This window comes from Dipodomys spectabilis, unplaced genomic scaffold (genome assembly GCF_019054845.1).
Source record: "Dipodomys spectabilis isolate Male_0828 unplaced genomic scaffold, ASM1905484v1 ptg000185l, whole genome shotgun sequence".
Taxonomy (NCBI): Eukaryota; Metazoa; Chordata; class Mammalia; order Rodentia; family Heteromyidae; genus Dipodomys; species Dipodomys spectabilis.
This window is the reverse complement of record NW_024870862.1, coordinates 207,042-216,877: the sequence shown is the minus strand read 5'-3', so window position 1 is coordinate 216,877 and position 9,836 is coordinate 207,042. Positions and strand designations below refer to the sequence as shown.

Sequence of the window (9,836 nt, the reverse complement as noted above, 5' to 3'; positions counted from 1 at the left end):
CAATTAAAGCAGGTAACATTAAAATAATTAACTCCTACAAAAATATTAAAACAGTCCATGGGGTGGTGATCAAAATGAAGGTCAGGCCACCAGGTCAAAGGGACAGCTTCTCTTGTGGTGCTCCTGACGATTTCTGCATTGCCAGTGTTGATCACTGCCCAGGTCACCTGTTGAGGTTGATGCAGGTTCCATAGGGACATTCACAGGATTGGGAGAGTCAGGACAGCCAACAGCTGGAGTATCGCCATCTGCAATTGTTAGAGAACACAAGAGCTTCTCAAGGGCTGGCTGCCCTTGGGGATGGTTAATAATTGTCTTTCTGGCTTTTGTCTTTAAAACACAAGCCTCAGCCATGGCCTTTTTTTTTCCTTGTTGGTTAGCTTATTCTTGGGCATCCTCCTGTATAGAGGAAATGGGTAAAAATGTAAGGTTCCTGGCAGGGATCCAAATGGGAGTGGACTCCCCTATGGGGAAAACACATCCAAATCCCCTGCCCATAGTAACTAGGGGGTCAGGTCCTCTCCATTGTTGTGTCAGGGGGTGCTTCCACCTGACTTTCACTTGGGGCTTAGGGTTTAGTTGTCCCCAGTGCTTCTGAAACCTGGATTCAGTTGCCCCTTTTGAAAAATTTAAAATGTTTATGGTAAACAAAGCTATCTGTAACTGTATATGGGGGCTAACTCCCCCTTTTTTGTTTTATAGGCTATCAGAATACAAATTAAATGGTTTTTGAATGTCCTGAAGGGCCATAATTACGGCCAGCATTTCCTTATATTGTAATAACTTCTTGTGGTGTCTTGTCTTTTAGCAGGGCAAATAAGGGCACAAGACTATCTTTAGGGACAGAAACCCATGGCAACAGCCAATTGATTTCCCCTAAAAGACTCTGAAGTTGGGTTAAGGTTAGAGAGGCTGGAATATCCAGCAAAGGCTTAAGGGGGCTGGCCTGAGTCAAGGTAAGGTGGGTCCCGAGCACCTTAAAAGGAGCTACCTTTTGAATTTTATTAAGGGCTATGGTAAAACCCCCCTTTTTTAATATGGTGAGAACCTGGGCCAGAAGGCCCTCCAGGCAGCTTGGGTCCCGGTGCCCCAGAATCATATCATCCATGTAGGCATAGACAAGGGAGGTATCTGAACCCAGCACAGGCCCTAAAAGTGTGGCCAAGTATTGTTGGCAGAAGGCTGGGCTATTGGCCATACCCTATGGCAGCACTGTCCATTCAAATCTCCGATCAGGCTGGGAAAAATTAAGAGAAGATATAGAGAAAGCAAACTTCTCGCAGTCATCTGGATGCAGAGGAATAGAAAAAAAACAATCTTTGATATCAATCACAACCAAAGTATATTCTGAAGGTATAGCAGGAGTCTAGGGCATGCCTCTTAGGGGCGTTCCTACTAGCTCCATCCTTTCATTTAGGTCTTGGAGCATTTGCCAAGCCCCAGAGGCTTTTTGAATAACAAATACGGGTGTGTTCCAAGGACTTATAGAAGGGCGGATATGCCCAAGGCTTATCTGTTCCTCCACCAGAAGGTGGAGGGCTTCAAGTTTAGGTTTGGTCAATGGCCACTGCTCCACCCAGATTGGGCTTCCTGGCTTCCACCTAATGGGAGGTACTGGGGGGGGCAGTGGCCTTCAGGATTAGGGGTGCACCCGAGCGGGTCCCCTATGTTCTTCTCTGTAATTATGAAAGTTAAAAAAATCCCCTTCCTTAACTCCCTCTAGATCCTGTTTAAGCCTTTGTGCTTCTTCCCCATCCAGGATATCATCATAGGATGCTCGATGGTCTGTAGTGACCACGGCATCCATTTGTCTTAGCATATCTTGCCCTAGTAAATTGGCAGTGAGGTTCTTTGCCACTAAAGGGCGTATCTTTCCCTGTTCTCCATCTGGGCTAGTCCATGTCATAAGGGCAACCGTCTCTTTGGTCTGGGAGTTGCCCCCTACCCCCAATATCAGGGGCCCAGGTGCAAACTTCCAGTCCAGGCGCACTTCCTCCTCCCTGAGTATGGTTCGGTCTGCCCCAGGGTCAATTAAGCAGTGAAACCTCTTTCTGCCTATGAGAATACTCATTTTAAGGCGGAGTCCGTCCACCAGGGGGACGGTCCAATGGACCTGGGTAGCCCTGCCATGAGGCTGCCTGGGCCTCACAGCAGGGGGGGGGTCCTCCTTGAGTTAAAGGGGCTAGAGGATGCCCCTCCCCAAGTTTAAAGACTTCCCATCTAAATCAAACTTGTATCCCCCCCTGCCCCTGGGGCAGGGTATAGGGGGCAGTTTGCCCACGGGCCAGTTGGCAGGGGATTGTTGTAAACAATCCCTCTTAAAGTGCCCCTCCTGCCCCCATTTAAAACAAGTCCCTCTCCCCAATGGCCTTGGGGTTCCTTGGCCCTGGGCTGCCAGAGCCTGAGTAATGACCTCAGTCATTGTAGATGCCTGAGCCTGCAAAGCTAAAGCTAGTGATTGGGACTGATGCTGTTGCGTTCCCACATCCTGTGAGGCCACCACCCATCTGCTCAGGGAACTCTCTCTCAATCCCATGCAGGCCATGCAGTGGTCTGCATTCATCCCTTCCCAGACCAGCAGCTTTACAAACTGATCTCGGAGGTTCCCTGTCAGCAGCTTGCAGTGAACGCTCTGTTGGACTCGGTCTATGAAATCAGGTAGAGGCTCACCCAGTTTTTGTCTCACTTCTGCTATGGGGGACTCAGTAGGCCCATCATCTGGTTTGTACCACGCGGCAAGTCCTGCCTGCCTCACCTGGTCACGGTACGAGCCAGGTTTTGCGGCCTGTTGGACGCCGGTGGAGTACCCTTCCTCCGTCCCTGCTAGCATGGCATAAGTAATAGGTATTGCTGGTTGAGCCTGCCGGTTTCCCTCCGCTCGCACTCTGAATTCCTCCTTAAAGAAAGCACACCATTTAATAAACTGAGAACTAGTGGTCTGGGCCCAGGGAGAGTTTGGGCCATCCTCCACCACCGCCTTGCGGAGCTCTTTAAGATCCTTAGCTTCCCATGGATACCATTCCAAGGGCCTGTTAGCCCCTGATGCCACATTGACTGGATACGCTTGGGGAAGCAAATCCTGTGGCCGAGAGTCTGGGCTCTTGGGTGGCCCTTCCTTTCCAGAGGAGGTCTTTTCCAGAGTAGGTTACTTCCTCAGCCCTTGGTCCCTCCATGTGGTAGGGGTCTAGGTTTTGCAAGTCCCTCTCGCAGGTCTCGTAGGGTGCTATACCTCCCTTCCAATCAGGGGAATAGGGAGGGGGCCTAGGACCGTCCAGGGCACCTGAGTAGCTGCCTCCACCCCTGCATGCACAGATAGTGCGTTCCCGGTCGAATTTGACCTTTTCCTTTTCCTTTTTACTTTCCAAGTCTTCCTGTACTCCTTCTAGGCCTAATGTTGCCTCCTCCTCCTTCTTTTGTGATATAGCATTACCCATACTTAGGGTTTCACTTACCCCAAAAGACCGTCTATCTACTACCTTCTACATTGTAAACTAAATGCCTCAGCAATTCTCATTTGCTTTACTTTTTAAAAAATTTCTCTCTTAATGTTTGAGGTTGGGGTGTGTGAGTGTGTGTGTGAGTGTGTGTGTGTGTGTATGGTTTTACAAAGATCAGAAGACAACGTCTTTCTTCATTTAGAATACATCTTTCAAGTCATTGTAAGTTGTGGCTAATGGGAGAAGTATTTTGCTATTTAAAAGATGAAACAGAAAAATATATTTGTTCATGTACCACAGTTGTTTTATTAGTCTGTAGTTGAAAACTTAACTTCGATTTATATCTTGGCTGTTGATGTGAATAATGTGAATAACAATGAAATACAGATATACTTAAGAGTTACTCATACAGAAATAATCATATGATTGGTGGGTCAGATGATATTTCAACTTTGCATTTCTTTAGAAAACTGCATACTACTTTCTACAATGAGAATACTAACCTGTATTTTGAACAAGAGTGAAGAAAATTTTATTTCTCTACACTCTCACCAACATTATTACCTTTAGAGTTTTTATAAAGGCAGGTTTTTACAATGTGCAGTACCCCAGACTGGCCTTAAACTCAAATTCTCTTACTCCAACCTCCTAACTGCTTGCACTTACTAGCCTTTACCATCACACCTGACTCCTTTGATGTTTTGATTAGTTTTAATAGTTATGAAGTAGTATCATAGTAATTTTGAATTGCATTTCTCTATAATGACTTCTGTTCACAAAGCATTAAGCCAACATGGAAGTGGTATTAAACCCAACTTTGTAAACCCACTGGTGATTTTCAGGGATTTTTGGAAAACAGGTCTATTCAGAACTTTTGTTAATCTAATCTTTAATCTCTCTATACAAAATCAATACTTAATTCAATATAGTAGAAAGGAAAAAAATTAAATTCCTAACATTTTTCAATTTTTAATAACATGATATTGCTTAAATCGTTTTCTGTTTACACTTGAGACTATATAACTCAATTTAGTTGTACCATTTACAAGGCGATACGTATTTTATTTATTTTATGTTGATTGCTCTTTCCAAAGCCTGCGAGTCTAATTTCCCTTAGCTTCTTTCAGTCTCATGTAGTTCAGATTTCAAACTGAAGAATAAATGGAAGAAAGCAAATAAAAAAATACATTTCCTCTCATCTGATGATTCCTCTACAAGAGTGAGGAAAGAGTTCATCCTTCTTAGGACCCATGAAAATATATCAAAAAGAGAATTCATTCTGCTAGATTTTCCCTATCTTTACAATGTAACTTAAATGATGTAAAAAACAATATACTGCTGAGATATGTTTATGTTTTATCAGGTTTGTACTTTTTTATATGGACTTAACCTCAATCTACAACATTACTTCATGATTCTGTCCCTGATATTTTTAAACTACCAAGACATAAGATAATCAACTTGATGTGCAGCATGGGAAGTTATCCATCTGGCTTCCTTCGAAGCAGAGCATGGTAAATAGATAACATTACATCTGGTTATTCACTACATGTAATGGTTTCTGTAATACTTATTGCGTTCTATTTAGTATTTTAAAAAACTGCTGGCTAAACTCAAAGCTCATTCATAGAATTTTATGTTAAGTATTTCACAAGTTTTATTTTTTAATTCTTAAGATAAAATTTGCTTTAATGCTAATGTTATTGCCATTTTAATGTTGGGAAAAATTGTAATTAAAGGCATGAATTGTATGGCCCAAAGACACACAGTGAGGAAGGAATTGAGTTAAAGTTTCCAACAGTCTTTCAGCAATACAAAATGATAAGTAAAATCTCTCCATTCTCTTACACTCTCAATTCAATATTCATGTTATCCAAGAAATAATAGCATAGCAATGCCCATGGTTATTTTTTTCTGTTACATTTTGTCTTCAACCCAGATTGTTTTGGTGACATTGGCTTATCATCCACAGAACTGAGCGCATAAATTGAGGTCCAAGGAGGGGCAAATTTCTTCTGTCCCATAGTTCGTTTCCTTTTTAAAAAGTAATAAAACTTTCAAATATCATCACTTACAGTTTTTAAGAATCCAGAAGCGAAATGAATTCACATACAATCAGTGCAAAATGCTTTAAAATTAGTAGATAATAAAACAGGCTCCCGTGAAGTAAATATTTTACTACTTTTAAAATTATTTTTAAAGCCTTGTGCTGGATGGCCACACCTGTAATCCTGTCTACTTGGGATATCTACTCAGGAGCGCCAGATCTGTGGATAACAGTTGGAAGACAATCAGAGCAAAAAAAAAAATTCATAAGATTATTTTTCAAAACTTTTAATGAACTACCAAAGAGCCAGGAATGGTGATGTAGCTTATATAGAACCTCATCAATCTAGAGAGGAAATGCCTAGCAAGACCTTGAAGTCCTGAGTTCAAACTCTGAGCATGCCAACACAAATGCAAGAATACTCACATGTGCACGGGCGTGCACAGACACACACACACACACACACACACACACTTTTGCAAAATACTTTCATGTAAGTGTTTTGCATTAATTTCTTTGTTAACGATATTATATAGGGAAAATGGGGAAAATAAACTTTTCCTTCTCAGATCATTTTCATACATTTTTATTGGAAAAATAACTGTACACAGGGGTCACATTTACATGAGAAAGGTAATGAGTACATTTCCTAAAAAGCATTGTTACCTCCTCCTTTATTTCCCCCCACCATCCTTTCTCTCTAACCTCCACAAGTAGCCTCTCCTCCCCGTCTCCCCCACCCTGCCTAAATATAAACTTCATTTTTCATCATAATGTCTTGTGCATCTCATTGTTACAATTGGTCAACCTGTATCCCTATTTAAACATTGTGTTTTTATCTTTCCCCTACCCAAATTAGAGAAGCATATATATAAGATATTGGTGCACCAACTTCAAATGCAGTGAAAACAGGTGTTATAAAGTGGGGGAGGAACATATAAAGAAACAAAAAAAATCACATCATACATTGTAAGTCCATTAAAAACAATAGCACGAAAGAAAAAAACCACTTGTGTCAATATCTTGGAGTACATTTCCCTTAACATCACCTTATCTAGTCATATGCACATAGCTTTTGACCTTTTTTATTTATCCCAGACATATATTAGTAACTGAAAATAAGGGAAAGCAGGGGTCCTATGTTTCTTTGGACTTGTCTTACTTCATTTAATAAGTTTTTTTCCAAGTCTTTCCATTTCCTAACAAATTGAGTGATGTCATTCTTTCAGATGGAGGCATAGAATGAATCTGTCTGTCTATCTATCTATCTATCTATCTATCTATCTATCTATCTATCTATCTATCTATCTATCTATCTATCTATCTATCTAATCTATCTATCACATTATCTTGCTCCATTCATCAATTGAGGGGAATCGGAATTGGTTCCATACCTTAGCTATCGTAAATAATGTTGCAGTAAACATAGTTGTGCTGTTAGTTTTATTGTGGTCTTGTTTGTGATCATTTGGGTGAATGCCCAAAAGTGGGATTGCTGGGTCATGGGGGGCTTTATGTGGAGCCTTTTGAGGAACCTCCATACTGCTTTCCAAAGTTGTTGAACAAGTTTACATTCCCACCAAGGATTCGGTAGGGTTCCCTTCTGTCAACATACCCTCCAGCACCTGTTGTAAAAATATGGAACACTTCAAGAATTTGCATGTCATCCTTGCACAGGGGCCATTCTAATCTTCTCTGTATTGTTCCAATGTTAGTGTATTTCCTGCTGAATTGAGCACAGAACATTTTTTATATATGAAGTGTAATTCATTTTCTTTCTTTTTATTGTGAAAATACTGTACAGAGGAGTTACAATAACATGGGCAAAATAACGAATACCTTTCTTATCAAGCATTGTTGCCTCCTTTTTGTTTCCCCTTCCTCTCCCTTACCCAAACTCCCACTAGCTTTGACACCTGATCCTCTCCCCCATCAACGTTGTAAAGTTCGTTTTACGACATAACGACTTGTATATCTCATTGTTGCAATGGGTCCAACTGTATCCCAATTTAAATGATATTTTTTCCCTTCCCCTCCAAAAATTATACCAACATAAAATACAGTGAAAGCAGGCGTTAAACCTTGGGGGAGGGACATACAAAGCAACATAGAAATCATCTCATAAATATATTAGAAACAATTGGATTAAAGAAAAATCATTTGAATACTTATCTTTGGGTATATTTCCCTAACATCAGCTTATCTGACCTATCCTGCTTGACTCAGACATATACTAGTTATTGCAAATAAGGGAAACCATAGGACCTCTGTTTCTTTGGGCCTGGCTTACTTAACATATTTTTTGCCAAGTCTTGTCATTTCCTAACAAATGGGACAATGTCATTCGTTCTGATGGAAGCAAAGCATTCCATTGTGTATATATACCACATTTCCTTGATCCATTCATACACTGAGGGGCATCTGGGTTGGTTCTATATCTTAGCTATGGTAAATGATGCTATGAAAACATAGTTTTTTGAGTTCTAGGCATATTTTAGATATGAGACCCTTGTCCATTGTATGGCTAATGAAGATCTCCGAATCCGTGGGTTTTCTATTGATCGATCTTGCTAGCTATGTCCTTTGCCATGCAGAAGCTCTGCAATTTCATGCAATCCAGTAAGTCCAACTTTTTTTGATTTGTTGTGTTTCTGAGTCTCTATTAAGAAAATTTTGGGATGTGCAAGGAGACTTAGAGTTTCTCCTATTGCATCCTGTAATGTTTTCAGACTGTCTGTTTTAACTCTGAGGTGTTTGTTCCGTTTGGAGTTGATTCTTGTGCAGGGTGATATATAAGGATCTAGCTTTAGTTTTCTACAAGTAGTTAACCAAATGTGCCAGCACCATTTACTGAAGAGGCTGTCTTTCTTCTGTTCTATTTTTTAGATTCCTTATCGAATATTAGATGGCTACAGGTCTGTAGGTACATTTCTGGGTTTTCAATTCTATTCCATTGGTCTCGAGGCTTGTTCTTGTGCCAGTTCCAAGCTGTTTTGTTTACTATGGCTTTGTAGTAGATTTTGGAATTTGATATTGATATTACTCCAGCACTGTTCTTTCTGTTAAATATCGTTTTTTTCTACTCCATGTTTTTTATTGTTCCGTTTGAATTTTTGGATTGCCTGTTCTATTTCCTTGAAGAATGAAGTTTGAATATTAATAGGTATCACATTGAATTTATAGATAGCCTTGGGAAGTATTGCCATTTTCAAGATGTTGATCTTTCCAATCACAGAGCATGCGTGTTTTTTGCCACTTTCTAAGTTCTGTTTTGATTTCCTTTTTCTGGTTTTTTAAGTTTTCATCATAGAGGTCCTGCAATTCTTTGGTAAAGTTAATTCTTAGATATTTCATTTTTTGTGAGACTATTATGAAAGGAGTTACTTTGCTATTCAAGCCACTCTTTTCTCATTATCGGCATACATAAAAACCATTGATTTTTGAAGGTTAATTTTATACCCTGCTACTTTGCCAAAGTTTTGAATCAGCTTGAGTAATTTGGGAGTGGAGTCTATGGGATTCTTTAAATACAAATCATGTCATCTGCAAAGAGGGAGAGTTTTATTTCTTCTTTCCCTATTTGGATCCCCTTTATGTTAGCATCTTGTATTATTGCTGTAGCTAGGCATTCTAATACTAGATTGAAGAGCAGTTGAGAGAGTGGACATCCTTATCTTATTCCTGATTTTAAAGGAATTGGCTTTAGTTTTTCACCATTGAGTATAACGGTGGCTGTAGGTTTGTCATATACAGCATTTATTGTATTGAAGAATGTTTCATGGATTCCTAATTTTTCCAGAACCTTCATCATAAAGGGGTGTTGGATCTTGTCAAATGCTTTTTCTGCATCTAATGAGATAACCATATGGTTCTTATCCTTGTTCTTGTTGATGTGATGAATAATGTTAATTGATTTGTGAATATTGAACCAGCTTTGCATCCCTGAAATTGAATCCTGTTTGATCATGGTGTATAATTTATTGGAGTAATTGCTGAAGTCGATTTGCCAACATTTTGTTCAGAAGTTTTGCATCAATATTCACCAAAGAAATGGGTCTATAGTTCTCTTTCTTTAATTAGTCCTTTCCTGGTTTGGGATGAGGGTGATTATGGCTTCAAAGAATGAGTTTGGTAGTGAACTTTCTCTTTCTATTTCATTGGAGAGTTGGAGGAGTATTGGTGTGAGCTCTGCTTTGAAGGCCTTGTAGAATTCTGCCCTAAAACCATCTGGTCCTGGGCTTTTCTTAGATGGGAGGTCTCTTGTGGCTGTTTTTATTTCAAGGCTTGATATGGGCCTGTTAAGATGGCATGACTCATCTTGTTTCAGTTTGGGCATGTCCATATTTGCTTGG

At 40.0% G+C, this 9,836-nt stretch overlaps 1 non-coding gene across 1 annotated transcript; it reads right to left on the bottom strand.

The window, feature by feature from the left end:
- Positions 1–7,116: 7,116 nt before the first annotated feature.
- On the bottom strand, positions 7,117–7,227 carry LOC122121186. Its single transcript, XR_006149907.1, has one exon. It is a non-coding gene; the product is annotated as a U6 spliceosomal RNA (small nuclear RNA).
- Between the last annotated feature and the right edge of the window lie 2,609 nt (positions 7,228–9,836).